The sequence below is a fragment of the Humulus lupulus genome, chromosome 6 (assembly GCF_963169125.1).
Source record: "Humulus lupulus chromosome 6, drHumLupu1.1, whole genome shotgun sequence".
In the NCBI taxonomy this organism is placed as follows: Eukaryota; Viridiplantae; Streptophyta; class Magnoliopsida; order Rosales; family Cannabaceae; genus Humulus; species Humulus lupulus.
The window spans coordinates 54,859,179-54,867,599 of record NC_084798.1 but is presented as its reverse complement, the minus strand read 5'-3'; the positions used below and the strand labels follow the sequence as shown (position 1 = coordinate 54,867,599).

The 8,421-nt window shown below is 41.7% G+C and overlaps 1 non-coding gene across 1 annotated transcript; it reads left to right on the top strand.

Moving 5' to 3' along the window:
• Positions 1-3,861: 3,861 nt before the first annotated feature.
• Positions 3,862-3,968, top strand: LOC133787391 (small nucleolar RNA R71). The gene has a single exon (XR_009872416.1). It is a non-coding gene; the product is annotated as a small nucleolar RNA R71 (small nucleolar RNA).
• The last annotated feature ends 4,453 nt before the right edge of the window (positions 3,969-8,421 follow it).

Below are 8,421 nucleotides of genomic sequence, written 5' to 3'. Positions count from 1 at the left end.
TCGATGCCCCATACATCAAACAGTTCCACTTCAAGAATCCCCTGTAAAGGCATTTCATTTCTCCTCAAGATATTCCCAGTTCGCTGACATCTATCACAAGCCTTGACAAAAACATTGGCATCCTTGAATAATGAAGGCCAATAGAAACCACTTTGTAATACCTTAGCTGCCATTCTTGATGCTCCAAAGTGCCCTCCACATTGTTGAGTATGACAGTGATTAAGAATGGACTGCATCTCTTCTTCAGGAACACACCTTCTGATAATCTGGTCAACACAGTGCCTATAGATAATAGGTTCCTCCCAATAGTAGTGTTTCACCTCAGAAAAGAATTTCTTTAATTGCTGCTTTGACATCTCAGGAGGCACAATCTTGGCAACCAAGAAATTCACTATGTCAGCAAACCAAGGGACAGCTAAAGTCTCACTTACCCCAAACAACTGTTCATCAGGAATGTGATCATTGATTTGAACTGCTTTCTTATTTTCAATCTCCCCCACCTCAAGTCTAGAGAGATGATCAGATACCACATTCTCGCTGCCCTTCTTGTCACGAATCTCCATGTCAAATTCTTGAAGCAAAAGAATCCATCTAATCAGGCGAGGCTTGGCATCTTTCTTTGACATCAAGTATTTAATGGCAGAGTGATCAGTGTAGACAATCACTTTGTTGCCAATCAGATATGGTCTGAATTTATCACAAGCAAACACAATAGCTAGCAACTCTTTTTCTGTAGTAGCATAATTCAGCTGAGCATCATTTAGAGTCCGACTAGCATAGTAAATAGACCTGAATACCTTGTCAATCCGTTGTCCCAGAACTGCCCCCACTGCATAATCACTGGCATCACACATCAACTCAAAAGGCAATTCCCAATTCGGAGCTATCACAATTGGAGCAGAAATAAGCTTTTCTTTCAAGAAATTGAAAGCCCTCAAACATTCATCATTAAAATCAAAGACAACTCCGTTCATAAGCAGATTTGAGAGGGGCTTGGACACTTTAGAGAAATCTTTTATGAATCTCCGATAGAACCCAGCGTGACCATGAAAACTTCTAACTCCTTTGACTGAAACTGGTGGAGGCAGTTTTTCAATGGTAGAAATTTTTGCTCTATCTACCTCAATTCCCTCACTTGAAATTTTATGGCCAAGAACAATCCCTTCTTTCACCATAAAATGGCATTTCTCCCAATTTAGCACCAGATTTTCCATCTCACAACGACGCAGCACGTTCTCCAAGTTACCCAAACAGAGGTCGAATGATGCGCCAAAAACAGAGAAATCATCCATGAATATCTCAATACACCGGTCTACCATGTTTGAAAATATGGCCATCATGCACCGATGAAATGTTGCAGGGGCATTGCATAGTCCAAACGACATTCTCCTGAGAGCAAATGTGCCATAAGGACATGTGAAGGTTGTTTTCTCTTGATCCTCTGGTGCAATAGCGATCTGATGATACCCAGAATACCCATCCAAGAAACAGTAGTAGCTGTGGCCTGCCAATCTGTCAAGCATTTGATCAAGGAAAGGCAAAGGAAAATGATCCTTCCTTGTTGCCTTGTTGAGCTTGCGGTAGTCTATCCAAATCCGCCACCTCGTTACAGTTCTTGTTGGAATGAGTTCATTGTTCTCATTTTTTACTACAGTCATTCCACCCTTTTTAGGCACCACCTGCACAGGGCTCACCCATGCGCTATCAGAAATTGAGTAGATCACCCCAACATCCAACCATTTAAGAATTTGCTCCAATACTACTTCCTTCATGGCTAGATTGAGTCTTCTCTGGGCCTCTATTGATGGCTTTCTATTCTCCTCCAATAAGATTTTATGCATCACTGTCACTAGGCTTATTCCTCTAATATCTGCCAATGTCCACCCAATGGCCAATTTATGCTCCCTTAGAACCCTCAATAGTTTCTCCAATTCTATCTTTGACAGGTCAGCTGACACAATGACAGGTAAAGTTTCATTCTCTCCCAAATAAGCATAGTGCAAGTGATCTGGGAGGACCTTTAATTCCAACTGCGGTGGCTGCTGAATGGAGGTTAGCGGTTTATCAGTTGCATCTGCTAGTTCTTGAAATTTCTTCCAATATGGTAAGAACGAGTTGATCCAGTTTACACATTCTCTGATCTCAGCATCATCATCATCGTCGCCCTCATCACCCAATAATACTGCCTCTAAGGCATCACTGCTCATCCTTCTCTTGGAGACTGCCTTTTCTATCACATCCACACTAAAGCAACTGCCACTAGCCACCGGATACTTCATAGACTTGAAGACATTAAAGACCACCTCATCTCCTTGAACTCTAAGCTTAAGCTCTCCTTTGTGAACATAAATAAGAGCTTGGCCTGTGGCAAGAAATGGCCTACCGAGAATAATTGGGACATCTGTGTCCTCCTCCATGTCCAGAACAATAAAGTCAGCTGGAAATATGAACTTATCCACCTTCACAAGAACATCCTCAATAATACCTCGTGGATGTGTTAACGATCGGTCTGCGAGCTGTAAAGTGACAGTTGTTGGTTTTGCCTCCCCCAAACCAAGTCTTTTAAACATAGATAAGGGCATCAGATTGATACTTGCCCCCAGATCACATAAGGCGTGCTTACATTCAAACTTGCCAATGGTGCAAGGTATGGTGAAACTCCCTGGATCTCTCAGCTTTTGGGGTAACTTCCTTTGTAAAATCGCGCTGCACTCTTCAGTGAGTGCTACAGTCTCATAGTCCTCCATCCTCCTTTTCTTTGACAGAATCTCCTTCATGAACTTAACATAGCTGGGCATCTGCTCCAAAGCCTCAGCAAAAGGAATGTTTATGTGCAGCTTTTTAAACACCTCTAGAAACTTAGAAAACTGTTTATCAAGTGTAGTCTTTCTAAGCCGCTGAGGGTATGGAACTCTAACTGACTGCTCAATAACAACTGGGGGACTCTTTTCTGACTGTTGGTGGTCTTCAGTAACCCTTTCTAAATCAGACTGCTCACCCATCTCTTTATTCTGAACCACTGCCTGTGGAGGTCTAGGCTGCTCAGTTTGCTTCCCACTCCTCATAGTAATTGCCTGAACTTGCTATTTGGGGTTGACTTCAGTATTACTGGGCAAATTTCCCTGAGGTCTGTTATTGAGCATATTGGCCAACTGCCCAACTTGTGTTTCAAGGTTTCGAATAGAGGATCTGGTCTCAGTCATAAATTGAGTCTGAGTATTAGTGAGAGTCAACAAGGCAGCTTGCAGTTCATTAGGCCTCTCAGGTTGAGGCATTGATTGTTGAGGCCTAGGATGTTGTGATGACGAAGCCTGATTCATAGGTGGCTGAGGCATGTTATTCTGAAATTGGCCCTGAAACTGAGGTTGTTGGCCTTGATTATTCTTCCACGAAAAATTGGGATGATTTCGCCACCCAAGATTGTAGTTGTTGGAGAATGGATTATTGAGTGGCCTTTGAAAGTTTCCCACCGCTTGAACTTAGGCATGATCCATTGGGGTGTTATTATTCATACAGATAGGGCACTGATCGACAGAATGAGCACCACCACACATTTCACACCTCACTGCCATCTGAACCGCATTAGCAGATACACTGCTCTGTTGTAACTGCTTTGTCAGAGAGGCTACTTGCGCTGTTAGAGTAGTGATTGCATCCAGCTCATGCACCCCAGCTACCTTTCTAACTCCTGATGATCTTTCCTCAGACCATTGATGATTGTTTGTGGCCATGTCCTCTAGCAGCTCATAAGCACCAGTTGCACTCTTACTCATAAATGTACCTCCCGCTGCAGCTTCAATAATGGTTCTGGTTGTAGGACATAAACCATTGTAGAAATTCTGTACTAGCATCCACTGTTCAATGCCATGATGAGGACATCTTCTCAGGAGTTCCTTAAACCGTTCCCAAGCTTCATACAATGACTCTCCATCATTCTGGCAAAAGTTATTTATCTATCCCCTCAATTTAGCAGCTTTGGACGGAGGGAAGAATTTGGACAAAAATTTCTGAGCTAGATCTTGCTAGGTGACAATAGAGTTTGGCTGCAGAGAGTTCAGCCAACTTTTAGCTCTGTCCCTTAGAGAAAATGGGAAAAGCCTAAGCTTGATTGCGTCATCACTCACCCCATTATATTTGAAGGTTCCACACAACTCCAGAATGTTGGACAAATGGGTGTGAGGATCTTCAGAGGGCAACCCATTGAATTGCACAGAGGACTGCACCATTTGTAGAATAGCGGGCTTTATTTCAAAGTTGTTGGCCTCTACAGCTGGTGGGCGTATACTATTTTGTACTCACGTCAGAGTGGGTAACACATAATCTCTCAGGCTCCTCTCAGCATTGGTCTGAGCCTGAACCCCTTGTACAACTCCAGGAGTTAGAACATTCCTGCCATCCCCTTCATTCTGTGCCATCTTCACATATTTCTGGGCCTCTCTCTTGTTCTTTCTGATTTGATTGCAAGACTTTTCAATCTCAGGATTTAGAGGAACAAGTGTGTCTTTTTCTTTTTCTGCCACGCATATACCAAAATTCACCTGAGGTAGAAAAATTAAGCAACTAAACAGATTAGAAACAAGAGAAATTAAAATCAAATTAGAATAAAAATTAATTAGACTGATATTGATAATTATTTTCAGTCCCCGGCAACGGCGCCAAAAACTTGTTGCAATATTTTTGCTGTGCAAGTGCACACAGTTGCAAATTCATAATAAAATGGTAAAACCAAGTATCGTCCTCAAGGACTGATTTATCAATAACCAGTCAATTAATTTCTTATTCTATTTGATGAATTGAAATTCTTGATTTTTGTAAATACAACAAAAGAAACTATAAATTGCAGAAACAATAATTGAAAATTGAATGGAATAACAACTAATAAAAAAAACTTTAAATTTAATCACTGAGAAACAATTACGATATTCAATCTCATCAACTATCCTCCCTATTATTCCCTAATGCAAAGTGTGAATTCTTCTTCTTTTTACCTAATTCAATTAACAAGTTGATACAGCAGCCTATAATCATACTATGAATTATAAACTCAACCTAGGTGACAATTTCCTATATTTCTATGGTAAATTGAACCACATAGGTAGCATTAATCTCAACAACTTAATAACAGTTACACAATTAATTTAGATACTTTCATTCTAAATTAGAATTATGTCCAATATAACCACAGCAGAATTAAATCTCACTTCTCAGATTTTGACTTAAAAACATATGTAAATGACTAAAGATGGCCAATCAATAATCAATCTATAAGAATAGGTTATATGGAATTGAAGAAGATTGAAGAGGAAGAAAATTGAAATTGCATTAGTTCATAACAGGGATTCAAGTGATTCAATTAAACATCCTAAACAGAAAATTAGTTCATAACCATAATGTTAATCACAACAAAAATTAAAGATAACATCAGGAAGAAAAAGAAAAACATGTAGAAAATACTGTAAGCTTGAGCCTTCAAAACCAGAACTTCTCTCCCTCGTCCGTACGTCCCCTTTTCTCTTCTCTTTTCGCCATATTAAAACCTAGGGCTCAAATTTTAAAGAGGCAGGCCGCGGCTCTACATACACTATGCCGCGACCCGTGTCCAATTTCCTGGGCAAAAAGCTCTTTCCATGTCGCGGCCCTATGTAGCCATGCCGCGGCCCGCGTCGACGAATTCTAGGCAAAATGCCCATCTATGCCGCGGCTCTCTCTAGCCATGCCGCGGCCTGAGGATTTCCTTAAAAACTTTGGTTCTGTTTCCCACCTAGCCACGACTCCACTTTGCTCATGCCGTGGCTCTTAAGGGATTTCTCAATTCTTCAAGTTTTCATCCCAAAAATTCACCAACACTTCCAAATTATGTTGGGAACCATTCTTTCTCGAAATATGATGAAAAACTTGGTTATTTCTGCCCTTTCTTTGACATTTTCTTCTATGTGCCCAATTCTTCTTGATATTCACAAAGACAGACAAACAAAGCATAAACCCGCACTAAATGAAAGAAAAACACAATAAAAGACTACTAAAAACATCACCTAAACATGACAAAAACTAGACTCAACATACCCCAACCCAAGTGGTGCTAATTTGGACCCAGTAAACACAAGGGAAAAAGAAAGTATACCTCAAGCAAGCAAAATTAGGTGTTCTCGTGGTCGAAAGGAGATCGAGGGCCAAAAGCACCGTCACGGTCAAAAAGAGGCAAGTGGCCGAAAGTACGCGTCTGCAAAAACAAAGAAAAAGGGCATTTTATTCCTCAAATGCCTGCATGGATATAGACATACAAAAAATTAACTCAAATATATAAAAAAAAGGGGAGGAAAAAGAAGGGAAATGATAACAAAAATGAGGTTGTGGGGGATTGAACCCCTCACCTCTTGAAAGGAGCAAGGATCCCAAAACCACTAAGCTGAAGAGGTAAGATGCAAATAATAGGCTAGGCATGAAGGCCTATTTATAAGAATCAAAGAGAAAAGTCTACAAGAGAGCCTGAAGACTCTCTCATAGACTGGGGGGCAAGTGTGGATGCTAAAAATTCAACACCGGTAAAGAACCCACATCTCATGTCTAAGGTCCCTGGAAGGTCCAAAGCAACCATGTCTGAATTCCCTTTGATCCCTCAAAGTAGTGCCCAAATCAAACCTGCTCCAAATGACCATTTTTCCTCGGACTCCCGCTAGCGTCTCGCGCGCCCCACGCGCCAAGCAACCGCCTCGCACGTCACTGGTGCCTCGCGCGCCCCACGCTCCCCATGCATCGCTGGCGTACCACGCACCCCTGGCGCCCCGCGCGCCTCGGGCGTCCCAGGCACCTCGCACGCCTCGGGCGCCCCTAGCAGCTCGCGCACCCCAGGAGCCCCGGGCACCTCGCGACACCACCAGGAGACAAGCGTCTCACGGCCCCCAAGATGCCCCAAGACGCCACGCGCAACAATCACGCTGTGGTCATTGTGGTGTCCTGATCTCGCACACTAGCCTCGTCCTTAGGGGTGTCCACGTGGTGACCATGAAGCCAGAAGAGGTAGGAAATGAGCGTACAAACAAAGAAGAGTTAGAGTATGGATGATACGGCGTCCACACTAGACAGGTAGTGGCAGTACAAGAATGGTACATGGTTAAGACTCCCTCAGCACGCTTATGAGATCCGTACCCAACAAGTAGTGGAGGCATAATATGGTACCAAGAAAGGAGTACTTTTGTAGACCCCTGCACGTACTAGAGCAAACCACCACTCTTCCAACACCACTACCCCTGAGACCACTCTCCTGACAGTGTACTTGCGTACCATCTGGTCCCCTGGACCACAATGTATCAGGGGCCATTAGAGCCCACTATAAAAGGAACCACACTTCCACATGGAAGGCGTTTGGAAAAAATACTATAGCATCATACCATAATAAATACAAGTTATTTTCACCATTTTCTTTCTGCAACAGTTCTCTAAGTATCGGTTTAGATTTTTTGAAGTTCTTCATTGATAAGATCTATACTTTGGTTTAGAATAGAAAAGAAGTATCAATAGAAGATCATAATAAAATTAAATTGAAATTCAAGTGACTACATTAATCCATATATAAAAGATTTAGCTCATAGATAACATAATGAAAATAAAATTCAAATAATTGTTCATAGAAATAACCTAAAGAATTCAGATGAAGAAGAAATCTAGAAAGTCATAAACCAGAGAAAGAAATTTAATTACAACAGTCTTTTCTAGATCTAGGATTTATAAAACTAAAGATGCCTGCTAAATTCGTAGAATAATGTCCCTTAAATAGCTTTCCAATGCTCCGCAGTGAAAAAATCGTTTTGTCCTTCTAAAAGTGGCTAAAAATCTCAAAACTGCATCGATAGTGTTGTAGCACTAGGTTTTGGGCGTTGTAGCGCTATTGACAGTGCCAAATTGCCTCAAGTAGGCCTAAAATAATGAATACCTTCCAAAAAACTAAACCATAAGCCTAAAACTCATTTATTACTTCACCCAAAAGACTGCATGCTCAGAGTTTATCCTCATAAAGGAGGTAGGTGAGGGACTGCCGACCATAGGGGAGTTTGAGAATCGCCTCCTTGTTGTCCTTCATGGCCTTTTTGTTCAGTGGTCAGTGATAGTTGGTTGCATGGAAGATTTGAGTGAGCATTTAGAGCTTTGAATGAAAAAAGAAATCAAAATGAACTTTGACCAGATACTTATGAATACGTTGAAAGAAGTAGAATCGGGAAGGAGCGAGGTCGTCTGTCCAGAAGAAGAAGGTTTTGAAGTTTGGAGGATGATTAGGAATATCCTCAAAGAACTGCTTCTCCTTTGGATAGCTCGAGAGGTAGTAAAAGCCATCGCCGCCATGAGCTCATGAGGGATTGCATTTGAGGCAGAAGAGATAGAGAATCTGTTGTGCCGAGGGTCCCTCCCACTTCATCTCATGGTACA